This window comes from Cryptotermes secundus, unplaced genomic scaffold (assembly GCF_002891405.2).
Source record: "Cryptotermes secundus unplaced genomic scaffold, Csec_1.0 scaffold330, whole genome shotgun sequence".
Taxonomy (NCBI): domain Eukaryota; kingdom Metazoa; phylum Arthropoda; class Insecta; order Blattodea; family Kalotermitidae; genus Cryptotermes; species Cryptotermes secundus.
In genome coordinates, this window is record NW_019734317.1 from 95342 (window position 1) to 110641 (window position 15300).

Consider the following 15300-nt stretch of genomic DNA (forward strand, 5'->3'; position numbering starts at 1 on the left):
TCCCGGTGCCAGAAGAAGCAACTGGGGGGGGGGGCAGATTTTCGACGGACGGGCAGAGATTCTTATCGTGCGGCTCACAGAACAGCTGTAGGCCCTTCTCTGGGGTCCGAACTGCTGCAAAGGGGCCTCCCTCAGGTGCTAAGGACGGACCAAACCCGGCGTTTCGTCCTCTCTTCGCGTTGCAGAGTCCTGGCTTCTGTTCCAGCTCAGAAGTAAGCTCTAAGACATAACATTGTATTTTGTTCGCGATGGTGACGGAGTTAATGTGGACGGTGTCAAGGCGTTTGTATGAAAACTGAGAAGTCTCTCCTTCGAGCAGATGCTGGGGTAGTACCTCAAAGTGAGCCACGACCACTTTCTTTCACACAATTTCTAACTCGTCACAGCAAACCCTCGCTATTCCGGATTAATTGGAGGGGCACCGGATTAGTGAAGCAAAAGGTAGCCCTAAAGACAAAAAGAAACTTAGAACGCAAGTAAATTGAAAATGTAATAATATAAGTAGTGCTGATGAAAATAAATAAAAATAAAATATAACACTGTAGAGCATTCAGTTATTATCGATAAAAGATTTAGAAGTTGTACTTGTTTTTGAACGTAATAATGTAAATTTGAAGAAGCTGTCAAGTTCTTTCTGAACAGACAAGAGACTCGTCTGCTTCCCGAATGCCACGTGTCTTTTAAATTATGTACAACAAGCCGGAAGGTCGCGGGTTCAAGTCCCGATGAGGTCATTGGATTTTTTTCAGTTGACCTAATCCTTCCAGCCGCACTATGGCTTTGGGGTCGACTCAGCCTCTAACAGAAATGAGTACCAGGAATTAATTAAATAATTTTCCTGGGGAGTAAAGCGCGGCCGGTGCGTAAGGCTGACAACCTCACCGCCATCTGTGAGCCGATTGTCTAGATAATGTGGGACCCTCGACGTCTCACGACCCTAAGGGCCTTCACGGCCTGTACAGGGATAGCTTTACTTTACTTTTACTCAAACTGCGAACAGCATTCTTCATTGTTCACATTTCGATCCTGTTTAACCGACATACGGATTAAATGTAACCGGATTAGCGAGCGTTTACTGTATTTATTAAACTACCATCTCATTCAACGCACAAGCGTCACCGACTGAGCCACCGTCCTCAGTCAAGTGCTGCAAAGCTCCGTTTGTAAAATTACTGATCTAATTAAAATGTAATGTAACAGCCGTCGAGAATTCGACGGGAAATCTCGTCATTTGCTACGTAAGATTTCGAGATATTAACTTCCCCTGCTTTCTCCCGTATTCCTTTCCAGCCCTACATGTTACCGAATGATGCGTCGAAACCATCTCCCACGAATAACTCATCCGAACCGCTTCTTTACTTTATTGCTCTCCACATATCCACATACAAATTTTGTCAGTACTCACAGAATATACACGACACACTGAAACAGAAGACTTGTCGCTTGTTCGTGACCTACTATATAACTTGATTGCATGCAGCGTGTTAATACTCAGCATTCCGTTGCTATGGTAACCCGAAGCTGCGAATTTCAGAGCTTTCGTCTTGTCTTTTTGTTTTTACTGGTTTATGTGTGTGCGCGCAGGAGATGCTGTGCGAGACGGAAGAGCGATTCGTGAGCTGGCAGCGGCCCTTGACTGAGCTGAGCTGCCAAAATGTAGACAAGAACCGCTGCTAAAATAGATTATTCAGTGAGGAGGTGTGAAATTTGGGGTGGGGGGAGTTTGAGAAGCAGGAATGTGTTCTGTTTTCTTCCTTACAGGATATCGGCTCATAAGAACGTAGTCAAGTCAAGATGCTTTATTCCTTTACGAGCCAGACGTTCATTTCACAGCCCCTGGATATCGCCCCGCCTGCACATGAATCCCTTCCCCCCACCTCCCTCCGCCCCTTCATTGCTCTGATATTTTATAATCCGCTTTTGAAGATGTTTATCTGCCCTCTTTCATGCCATAATCGGTACGGTGACATTTCAAGGCAGTTGCTACATTTGTGTAACTGGTACACATTGTGCCAGAAATATAGACCTTACCGGTCTTTATGTAACTAGCACAGGTTGTGCCAGAAAGACAGTTCCCACTGTTCTGCGACCCGCCAATTCTCCCTTCTCTTTCTCCCACTCTCTCCCATCTCCTACCCGTCTCCTCCCTTACCCACTCTCTCCCATCTCCTACCCGTCTCCTCCTTTACCCACTCTTCTCCCATCTCCTACCCGTCTCCTTTACCCACACTTCTCCCATCTCCTACCTGTCTCCTCCCCTACCCACTCTCTCCCATCTCCTACCCGTCTCCTCCCTTACCCACTCTTCTCCCATCTCCTACCCGTCTCCTCCTTTACCCACTCTTCTCCCACTCTGTTTCCTGCCTCACCCACACTGGTACAGGACATCCATATCATTATTCCGTGCTCTCAGCATGTGAGGTGTGAGGTGTGAGGCGATGACCCACACAGACCATCTCTACTTCTTGAGAAGCTGATCGTTGCTGAGCTGGTCGAGGGTTCACCTTCCTGCTTGTAGCACAGTGCCTCAACCAACTGCGCTGCATTGAGTTGGGGCCTACTTTCTGCGCCTCTTACGGCGCTGAGTAGCAAGAACAGATGGCGTCAGATTGTGGGACGATTGATTGATTGGAAAGCATTTGAAAGGATGCGGTCATTGCCTGTTCGTGATAACCCCGGAATTTGCTTCCAGAGACTGAAGACCACGGAAACTTCCTCAAGAGAGCCGATGACCAGACCGGGATTCGAATCGACCACCTCCAAAATACGTGTTGAGAGCGTTACATCTAGACGAACCTGCCAGGCCCAACCATGTGGCTGTGGGCAGCATTGCCGATGTTTCGGTGACTCATGTTGCCTCCATCTTCAGGGTCGAAGTAGGTGCGGTGGGTGAATGTTATACATGAACACTTACTCACTCTACTCCGATCCTGAAGATGGAGGCAGAATGTAACCCCGAAACGTCGACAACATTGCCATCACCGACTCTGTGGAGAGACCCTAGAGAAATACTGGTCATGTCTCATGCTGCAGCCTCAGGTCATAGCGCATCTTGCGAACTCCGCTAATTCTAATGAAAAGAAAGGTCTCCAGCGAGGTTAAACAAGCCAAGAGTAGCCAACTCTAAAAATAATACTGAAATATTAATAATTGGGTTGCCTTTCTAAAGTGCCAATTTTGAGCCCATAAAAAGGATCTCTTGACACGAAATTAACGTCAATTACATCTCACTCGAGTCGTGCACGTCGCACATTTCCATAATGTCATAATCCACTGGACAAACAAAAGAGGAACTGGCTCGCGTTTTTTGTCGCTCTGAAGCTTTCCACTGACGTCATGACAATGCGTATGACGTAATGGGGTGGTCGAACTGATGAGGAAACAGACGGATGACATGAAAATGTCCCATTAATTATTTAATTAACTTCATGGAGAAGGACTTTTCTTGAGAACTCAATAGTTGCTTAGCTTGTCAAGAAATTCTCAGCAAGTCATGGAACACGAAGGTTCATTACCGTTATAACAACAGCCCTTCCTCCAGTTCTCGTCCTGAGTCAGCCCGAGTCTGAGGCTGTGTGCAGCATTTCGTAGCATACTCATCTTGTACTGTAGGAGCTGTCAGCTCCCCGCACAACCCCCAGGCTGTCGCGGCTGCATATCTGGGAGACCGTCTCCATGTCACATAACGAAATTTATTCAGGCTGCTAACAATGACGAGCTGCTTCAAGTCTCAGATTTCCAAAGCGATGAAAATTTAGATTTTGACCTTCTGGGGTCATGATACCTTGAGGTCTCGAAGACTGTTACCAACGTTTGGTAGAAATCTGTTGCCTCCGTCTTCAGGTCATAAGTTGATAACCTCCTGAATGGCATAAACAAATTATTCTGGAACAGTCCTCGTAAATGATATCAAGTCAGAAGGTATGGGACGTAGCGCCATGTTTCGAAGGAACATACGCCTGCATCTTCAGGATAGACGAATAAGTCAAGCAAGAAACCAGAAGAAGTTGGCGTCAAGTTACACGGGCTGCTTCTACTCGTTTCTTGCTTGGCTTACTCTTCGACCATGAAGATGGAGGCAATATGTGCTGCCGAAACATTGGGCTCTCTCCGAAGTACACGCCACAACCCCGTATATTCATACGTGTGCAAGTGCGGCTTTTGCTTTCCTCTGGCCTATATGAAGTTTTGTAACCTACAGCAAGTTCACAGACAATTTAGCAGGCCAGGAAAATTTAATGTAACCCGAAAGTTCATTACCGCATTCACAAGAGCCCGCCACTAGCACCTATCCTGCTTGTTTAGAATCCATTCTAATATTGTCACGTGTATGAGTGACTATAGACGGTGTTTGGATTGGAGATTTGATTTATTGAACACTTCCAGATCGTAATCACCAGTAATCATGATGCCATCGCTAATCTTCACATTTACAAATCACTACAGCACACTTCTCAGTCTGCTTTTACTAGTCGTTTCCCCGTAACGGCTCTTAACAATGGAGATTCTTCAGCTTCTGTGCTCACATCATCACTGTCCCGCGATTTTCCCACAACTGAACTAAACTCGTCCCACTGATGACCCCTTGGCACGGACAGCGCAGAAAACACGGCCCCCAACATTTCCTCCATTTTTACGTGTGGATTTGTTGCCGGGAAATATGTTTGTTTGCGAAGGCGTTGCTCAGTATAGGCTGAGTAATTTGTTATTAAGATCTGTTGCCTAGCAGCGGACGCCGTCTCACTGCCCACCCCGCGTCCACCACCCAGCAACGGGCGTACACGTCACAGTATTATCCTCCATCTACTTCTATGTCTTCTAGGTAGTCCTTTCCCTTAATGTTTTCTTACAAAAGCTCTGTGTGCACTTGTCCTCCATGCTACATGCCCCGTCCCTCACATCCTTCTTGATTGATCAGCATAATTATATTTTGTGAGGAGTACATGTCATGAAGCTCTTCTCCATCCTCCTCTCACTTCCTCAGCGCCATTTTCGCACTTCTCCATCTCCAGGCCGGCAGTGAGTCGACTCCAGTCACATTGCTGAGCGACGTTTGAATATAAATGTTGCAATCGTTTAACAAAGACACAGCACCACAAACCGAGGAGATGACGCAACAGGGGTCAACAATATCGCATTCATATTTCCGTATACGCTGACACTCCGGTCGATGCAGATTGAGAAACATTCATATATAGTGTGGCATATTGGCTCTATGCAGGAACTGTTGAGCCACAGAGGCGTCGGGGCACGCGCGCAACGTGAGAGTTACGGATTGTATCGGCTCGTTGCTAGGCGACAACTCTGTGAAAGTTTGGATAGCGCAACAGGAAGTGCGAGTGACGTCACATATCTCCACTCAGCTCGTTGCTGCGCGACGCTCGGTAAACACCCCTCCCCACTAGCGTGTGACGTCACGCAGCTGGCAATGCGTAGGTAGATACACTTGACAATCCCTGATATCTGTTGATACTATAGGGTTCTGACGATGGTGTATAACACACAGAGATACTTTATCCATCGTCCGGATTCTAAATAACTAAGAAACTTAGAAAGAGCTAACCTCAATCTCTGGACCAGATCTTTCTAAGGGACCCAACAGAGTAGGTGTCTTCCCTCACCTGAGGACGGAAACAGATCCAGTTTCCGAAACGTTGTGTTTTTTCCCTTAGTTATTTAGAATCCGGACGATGGATAAAATCCGAAAACCCAGTATCTATGACTGATATCTGTTGCCGAGCAGCAATGTATTCTCTATGTGGTCCGTGCCGAGCCTATATAAGGAGCAGCGAACACTATTCAGGAGTACTGAGTATTCAGTATAAGTTGGAGTCTTAAGAGAACCACCGACGAAGGCAGTCTAGTATTCGCCGAGATATAGTGGAAGCAGTAATTGTGATATTGCAAGTGATAATAAGTGTAAAGCGTGTGATTGTAGAAGAGAATCACAGTAAATATTCACTACACCTTTGACGGCGTGAAGTTATTTGTCGCGTGGCTTACCCAACACGTGAATATATATAATAATAATACAAAAGTAAGGTAAAGTTTTAATTAAGCACTATGTCATGAAGACATACGGGGGAGTGGAGGTACAGCGCCACCATTCTTAACCTCGGCATTCGATTGAGGTGAGTGGTTAGCTTCACGCCCCTGCGGCTTTACCCCCCGGGAAGTCTCCTTGGTACCCATTAGGTAGGCTGGGTGGGCCCCAGAGCCGGTCTCGACACTATCGAAAAGAGAAAAATCTTTTCCTCGTCGGGAATCGAACCGCAGCTGACCAGCCCATACACTGTCGCCATACCGACTTAGCTATTCCGGCTAATTATATACAGTAGAACGCCGATTATCCGATTCACCATATAACGCGTCTGCTAACCAAACATCATTGTTGGATTTTTCAAATAAAGTGTTTGAAAATGTTACATTATAATTACATTTATTAATTTTTCGTATAACACAGGTTTTAAAGGGTTTTTTTTAGTTTTTATTATTATAATACTGTCACATATTATGGAGTGACTAACGAAGGGTTTTTGAATTGTATATGGGATATACTGACCGCTTTAACACACAACCCATAATTACACTTAATTATGGCTTCGTCGCTGATTTCCGAATTTTACAAATCACTGCAGCATATGCAAGTTTTTTTTCCAGCCTGCAGTGTCTTCACTAGACGTTTCCTGGTAACGGCTTCTGACAATTGCTATTCTTCTACTTCCGTGCTCAAGTCCTCCCTGAACGGCGGCTCCCTTCCAACTGAACTGTTCTTGCTTCAATCGTCCTCCTTATAACCCCCTGCAAGGAACGAATAGGAAACACCGTTTCCAACAGTACCTCTATTGTTGCATGCTTATCCGTTGCAGCGGGAACGTGTTTACCGAGCCGCTGCCCTCTACACGANGAGAGAGAGAAGGGGGGAGACAATCCTTCGAAAGCGAATGTCACGTGCGCCGTAGACACGAATGCGATGCCTTACAACTTCAATCGTTACGACTTTATTAACGGAATTAAGATATTCAAAAAATTATGCATAACGAGGGAAATGGAATAGCGCATTATTTCTGATTTTAAATCATTTAGTGGCAATTCATCATTGAGGAAATGAAGCCATTTAGAATGTGTACAATTATATCACTGATATGCCCTGAAGGTTCGCTTTTTAATGGGCGTTCTCTCCTGAACAGAACGAAATGTTCATCTAAGCTCTTTCATTATAATTTTTCTTCATTCTCTTCTCCTGGCGATGACGTCAACAGATGTCTGTGTTGTATGCATTAGAACTTCTTTCGTTTCCCAGTGATCGAAAATATCTGTGCCTAACGGTCCCAGCTGAGCAGATCTTCTCACCTGATGATGGGAGCAGATCCGGGTTCCGAATAATTTAAATACCCCCAAGACGATGGACAATGTCCATCATAATAATTTAGTAACGGAGGTATTACATTTTCTCTTTCATGACGATGAATCATGAATTGAAGTTTTCGAAGCCACAGCGCATGGACTCGCTCTGTGCACTGTACCGCGGGTTGTATTTCACGTGATGCAGGCGACGTACAGCTGAAATACAGGGGATTATATCAAATAAGCCTGAAAAATAAAACACTGACAAGGAGAGAAGTGACGTACGGAGACTAAGGAACTTGATGCGCTGTTATCTTCTGCTTGTGTAATCCGTGTGTTCACTTTATGTCTTAATCTCCGTTCAAGCAGTCGACAAAATCCGTCTTATCAGAGACCACATGCGGTATCAGCGTTGCCCTGGGTCCCTGCTGCTAAGTAAAGCAACAAGCTAGTGTTACCAGAGCTCCAGCGAGTGTCACAGGGGCTCTGATTGCAGAGCAAACAGCTAATCAGCAGCAGTTCATCAGACGCGCAGAAACACAAAGAAAAACAGGAGCCTCGCACCTGATCGCACACAGTACAGAAATCCGACATGAATACGAGACTTGAGGACTTCACGGCAGACTATACAGATACGACGCCGTGTAATCTGGTAGATACTGCTGTCTCCATCTTCACGGTAGAACAGTAAGCTGACCGGCACGGTTTTCACACTCCTATTGTCACGTGATTGTGACTAGAGACGAGGTTTGGATTGATAACTGATTTATTGGACACTTACACCCGTAACTGCTATTCTCACTGAGTTATACATTCCAAAGATCACTGTACCTACAGCACGCATAAAGTCTTCTTAGGGTCATTTCATGTGAAGTCATCCAGAGAGGTCGCTCACCATTTTTTTTTAAATTCATATTCCTTACACTTATTTCTACATATTTTCACACTTCAGAAATATTAAAAAAAAACAACTTATAATCCGTTCGGTTCTCCCGGTACAGCCGTTTTCATAATGCGAAAAAAACGCTTTTTCGGCTCAAATGAAGGTTTGCGTTATCTCCCATATCTCGATAACTATTGAAGCTAGAGACTCCAATAGGAAACCAAATTGTTCCTCATGATATGGACTACAAATCATATCCTTATAAGGTTTCACTCAACTCACTTCCTCTAGGTGTAATTAAGCTTAAAACTTACGTATCGATTTTGGGAAAACCGCTATTTTTCACCTTCAGAAACCAATGGGAGGGAGAAAGTATCAGATCTGTGGTTTCTACCCTTTGTTTTCTCCTACATGGGGAACATAATCACATAGGTTGAACCCCGTACCTAGTTTCCAGAATTTTTCAGGAGCTTCCAAACTTTGCTCTGTGCCCCAAATCGGTCATTTTTAACATCTTATATCTCCGGTGGGGAAGCTCCGAAAATTTTGAAACTCATAGCAAATAATGCTCTATTCTAGAGTAAGCCGGAGGTATTCGACCCCGCCTCCACACGGAGGACTAATAGTCCTTTCAATAGAACTATTAGTGCCCGGCACGGATCGCACAGAAAATGTTTCTTCCAATATTGCGTGTTCTCTCTTTGATCGGGAAACAGTGTGTTCACGGAGCTGTTCCCTAGCAACAGCTATTGTACACGTACTGTCGCCTGTTTACACAGTTGTTACACGACAATGGGTCTACATGTCACAGTACTATTTTCCACTCTCGGTGTTTGTTTCTACCCTGAAGATGGAGGCAACAGTTTTCTCCGATACATTGACAAAGGTCTACCAGACTATGTGGCGTCATATGTCAGAAGGAAGTAATCAATGCTTAGCAACAAAGCCGTTTCTCAGAACTTAAACTAGAGTCACAGATACAGTGGGGCAGTAAAGTGAAGACACGGCTCTGAGCGGACACATCTGTGTTCGTGATTCTGTTAAAAGGAAGAATCTATTACGCCCTTCGCTTATTTCCAATTCCAGAGCTCCATGTGCAGTGCCCACGCCAGTACGTCACGTGGTTTACATCTCGACTCAACCCTGACGATTATACATTGTCTTCTCACAACAGGGACCTAGGTCCACACTCTGGTTAGATTGCCGGAGGACGAGCTGGGGTCGCAGCGGGTTTCTGGCATTTCTTCGGTTTTCCCCTGTTAACTTTCATCCCACCGCCACTCTTTGTGACGTGTGATAGCCCGTATCACGCAGCACATTAACACATAACCGGTCTTCATTTCTGACTCGGAAATTGTCCGGTTACGGATTAGGGACGTTTCGAACAGTGCTCAGATCTTGCAGTTGCAGAAGTGCCACTGAACCCGGAGTTCACAAAGCCGTCATTCACTGCCTCGGTCCGGCACTGCAGATGTGTTCATGTAACATGTAAGCAGGAATCGAACCGACCCGTTCCGCTGTTTATACAGTCTGGCCGGTTCAAAGCGGCCCTTGTGCACGTAAGCGCGACGGAACGGAAATAGAGAGCGAAGAGTTGCGTACAGCGCGCGACCGAGTAACTTCTTATGCACTGACTGCCATTCGAATCTCTTCCTCAGTTTTTCCTGGCTTTATAAATTGGCCACGGCTACTTCTTCCTGCGCAATTATGAGTTTACTGTTTTCTTGCGTTCTACGTACACAGAAAAAAGTTTGTGGGCGTAAGATTTATCGTGGTCATTGTGTAATTTCTGGTTACTATAGCAACGAATCGAACGCTTTCATGTTACATGAAGTAACTTACATAGTAGTTGCGAACTAGTCAGTGTTTCAGTGTATCGTGTCTATTATGAGTGTATGTATGACATACTGATATGGATATATGAAGTACAATATATAAAGGGTGAGCCGGGACAGCACAGTCGGTATAGCTACTGGCTACGGGCTGAACGGCCGACGGGTTGGAGTTCGGGCCCCGGTAGCGTTAAGAATTTTCTCCTATCTACGTCGTCCAGACCGCTTCTGGGGCCAACCCAGCATCCTAACCAATGGCCAGCAAGGGATCTTTCCCCCGGGATTAAAGCGGCAGGGGCGTGAAGCTGACCACTCACCTCCAGCTAGCGCCGAGGCAAAGAAAGGTGGATGTATACATCCACTCCCCCATACGCCTTCATGGTGTAGTGCTTAATTAGTTAAACAAAGGGAAAAATTTACCTTTCTACTGTTATATGAACTTCGTATCGCAATTGGTTGAGACCATCAGGAGACACAAATACTACCCCTACCCACCCAGAAATTAACAAGAGCAATTCCCACAGGGACTCGTGTAATATTGTAGCTGTTGCTTACAGCAACCCCCACTACTTAAAAGCATTTAAACTGCCCCTCGATATTCGAGACTTCTTCAAACTGTTGCCACAATATCAGATCACTCGCCCTCGCATATGGCACTTGACAATTGGAGGCTCGACAACACGCCGCACAATGGAGATGCACCGTTGCCCTATCGCGACATCTCCAACCCTCAGGCGCTCTCCCAGAGGAGAGGGCCTACGGATTTGTGTTGCTGAAAGGGGCTGTGTTCGAACTGAGCTGGCAAGCCGTGGCACGGCCATCTGATTTGCCGAAAGCAGCTCAGCTAACAATTGCTACTTAACTATTGTGAAACACAAATCAACACCCTAGCATGTGGTAATAGCCTTTCCACACCTACAGGCTGTTCCATAAAGTACTCCTCGTGGAAATGAAGGATGACACAAACTTACAAATATACAGAATGTCCCAGGAGGAAATGACAGTATTCTGGGAGGTCATAATTTCGGCCATTCTAAGAAAAATATGTATATGTACATGCGTTCTATTCCGAACGGATTCCAAGATAGAGCTGTTTCGCTGTACACACGACCAACACGCCATGTCCTCACACGAGTTGCAAAGTGCATTGATATTGACGGTGGAATTTTCGAAAATGTATTATACAGAGTTATTCATAAGTCCGTGAAACATTTTAAAATTTCACAACAAATAAACTATGCATCGGATCATGGTAATTCTTACGCTGATAGAGAATGAATATCGCCAAGCTTTTTAAAAAAAAAACGTGCATATAGTTGCCGTGGTTTGCCGCTAGAATACAGTAGTAGCAAATATGGCGTTCAGTAAACGTGAGCAGTCATTTTGTGTTTTGGAATACGCAAGAACCTCGTCCATTGTGACTGTGCAGCGACGATTTCGAGCAGAATTACAGAGGGCAGCACCAGTTTTCAACAGTCTCAAGAAATGGTATGAGAAACCCCGGGATAAAGGCCGTCTGTGCACAGCTCCACGGTCAGGACGTGCAGGACCAAGCGAAGAAACTATGAATCGTGTTAGACAAGCTTACGGGCGCAGCCCCGCCAGTCCACTACACGTGCAAGTTTAGAGCTTGGCATCTCGCAGTCAACAGTTTGGCGAATTATCCGTAAGAGACTCAAGTGTAAACCCTACCGGCTTCAGCTGCATCAGCATCCCAGCGATAATGACAGAGTTGTGCGTCTTAATTTCTGCATTGAAATGCAAGAGAGATTTGAAGTTGAAGGTTTCGCAGACACGCTCATCTTTAGCGACGGAGCAACTTTCCATCTGTGTGGAAAGTTGAATCGGCACAGTGTGCGCATCTGGGGGACCAGGCAGCATGTGCGAGACTCGCCTGAGGCGAATGTCTTCTGTGCAATTTCGAAAAAGAATGTTTATGGGCCAATTTTCTTTGCAGAGCCCACAGTCACTGTGATGATTTACTTGGACATGTTGGAAGACTGGCTGATGCCCCAATTGAATGAAGACACTAATGATTACCTCTTTCAACAAGACCCCACTGTCTCGCTCATTACCGCAAAGACGTGCGAGGGTATCTCAATGAAATGTTGCCACAAAGATGGATAGGACGCACGGTACAAGAAGATGACGCGTTAATGCGGTGGCCACCCCTGTCCCCGGATTTAACCCCGTATTACTTTTTATTCTGGTGGTTTGTGAAGGATGCTGTCTTTGTGCCTCCATTGCCTGCTAATCTCAGGGATCTTCGCAACCGTATCACCGCTGCTGGGGCTCTGGTCAACCGTGATATGCTGACACGGGTGTGGGACGGAATGGATTATCGCATAGATGTCTGCCGTATCAGCAAAGGTGGACATAATGAGAGTCTGTGAATTATGTAAAAAAAAAAAACTTGGTGAGTTTATCTCTATTTCAGTGTAATAAAATTTGATATCCATTATGTAGTTTATTTATTGTAAATTTTCAAAATGTTTCACGGACTTGTGAATACTAGGTAAACTGTATCAACTTTGTCACTTGAACAATAAATGGGTTCAAACAGATCAAATTTTGTTAATACACCCATGTCCGGAAACGCTTCCTTTTGGCATAAGGGCCACAAAATTTTCGGGTAGGATGCATAAGTTTTAGAGGATGTTATCGTTGTTTTACATTATAAAAGTTGCTCAAAATGGCGGCCACCGATTTCATTGCATGTTCTGCACCGCCTGGCTATGTTACGCTGAACTCTTTGAAAGACTCCCGGCATTTCCCGGACTGTTCCAGCTGCTACTGCAATTCTTGCCACAAGATCATGTTGTGTCTCCACCGGAGTCTCGTACACCGGGCTTAGCATGTACCCCCAGAGAAACAAATCCAATGGTGTCAAGTCAGGGGAGTGAAGGGGCCAGGTTATTGGGCCTCCACGTCCAATCCATCTGTTGCCAAAGGTTTCGTCCAAATACTCACGGACAACAGTAATGCAGTGTGTCGGGGCGCCTTCATACTGGAACCACATTTCACGACGGACTTCCAAAGGCAGCACTTCCAGAAGCTCGGGCAAGGTCTTTGGGTGAAATGTTAGGTAAATGTCAACAGTAAGCCACAGAGGTAAGAGGTAAGGGCGTCTTCCTTCACATTTCAGAGGCCCTAGCACGTAGACAAGGCGTTTCCGTACATGGCTGTATTAACAAAACATGAACACATTGTACCCATCTATCTACCGCAGAGCATTGTAGCATATATTTAGTTACACTCTGTATATACATATGTTTGCTTAGGATGACCGATATCATGACCTCTCAGAATATTGACCTTTCCTCCTGGGACACTCAACATCTAGGCATTAAATTCCAAAATTGTCTATAGGACAAAGACAGGAAACACATGCAGACGTGAAGAGTACTGTTCCATGGCCTGTGACGCCGTGTCAATTGAGTAGAAGTTCACTAAATTTTCTGAAGAACGTGCTGCTTCCTTCTTGAGGGTCGAAAGCGTACCTCGAGCCAGCAGAGTTTCTGCATGCTGATTGCTTGACCTTGAAGATGGAGGCGGTACCGTCCTCCCGAGACATCAGTAAACTACTACCAGACTGCATGACGTCACAGCTCACAAGCCAGTAATGTCCATAGTCACTGCGGCTCGCATTTACGAATCTGACTTTCCCTTTAGGGCGTAGATAACGAGTTCTGCTCCGCGTTACACAGTTCTGTTCTCTGCCCACACGTTGTATTCTTGTCTTTCATGCGATTCTTAGAATAAGCAATTAGTGTTACCTATACAGAATTAACCGGTTGGTCTTTGTACGACGGAAAGTCACTAAATACGAGTAAGTCACAAATGGATATAAAACGCAAAACATGTGATATCGAACCTGGATATTTCTCGACATGTCCTCCACCAACATTGATACACTTGTCCCATCGCTTTACCAGTGCGTCGAAACCCGCAGCAAAGAAGGAGTTTGGCTGTTGTCTCAGCCACTTCCGCACGTCCGCTTCAACCTTTCGTCATCAGGTAGAGGCCTTGCGACGAGCTGATCACCCGCCCAAGGAGTCCTACCGAATGTGTAAGATCTAGAAAAACCGAAGTGAACGGAGAAGTTCATGGAGGTAGGCCTAGGCCCACTGGGGCTGTAGTGCCAAGGGGGGGGGGTCTTGACGACAGAGCAATGAGCAATTGGAAATCTGGAGTTTAAATGTTAATATTGAGTGCAGTGTCACAGCTACGTGAAGTGAAATGCACCTGATGATGGCCAGTTGAGGCCGAAACATGGAATGTGAAAGAAGGGGGACAAGAACTACAATAAAGTGCTACATTTAAGACGGAATTTATATTATACATATAGAATATACGTGTACTTTGCATTGAGTCCTTCTCCCCACAAAAACGCGAAACAGAACTCCGCTCTTCGGTAATAAATTCAAGTACAGTCGCCAATTTGACTACTGAAACCAGCCTCTGAACATGCACATGCGCATCTGTTACCTAGCCTCACATGAAGCTGGACTGTGCTGTTACGTTGTAATAAACACAGAAAACCTATTACCTCCATTACACCTGTTTTACTTCCATTTGTGGACTACTTACTGACTCTCCCTTGTAACTGACACGCACTGCGTTTTCTGTGGGGCACAAGTGAACGTTTAAATATTATTTTGATTGATCTCATGTGTAACAGTTACATCAATATTGCTAAAGTACATACGCTAGGCAAGGCGAAGAAAGGTGAAGTGGTTGCTGTGCTTAACTACTTGTAATCAAGCACTACATGAAAACGTATGGGGGAATGGATGTGTAGACCCACGTTGTCTTGACTTCAGCACTAGTTGGAGGTGAGTGGTAAGCTTCACGCCCCGGCGTCTTTATCCCCGGGGAAAGGAGCCCCCACAACCCACTGGATGGGCCCCAGAGCCGGTATGGACGACATGGAGTCGTGAAAGTTCTTGCCCCCACCTGGAATCGAACTCCTACCACTCAGTCGTCCAGCCCGTAGCCAATCACTATACCGACTGCGCTATCCCGGCTCTGCTTAGGCTAGGAAACCGCCCGTATGCCTCTGTGTGCCGGACAGTTCGCTAGATGTGAGTGTGCCTCCGGCCGCATCTTCACAGGTTTGCTTGGTTTTCCTTCTGTCCTCAGGCAGATGCTGACATGGCTCCCAAGTTCTAAGTTGCTGCTGTGTGCTTCTCATGCATCCCTCCAGACCTAATTTCATCTCGCCAAAGCCACTACAAC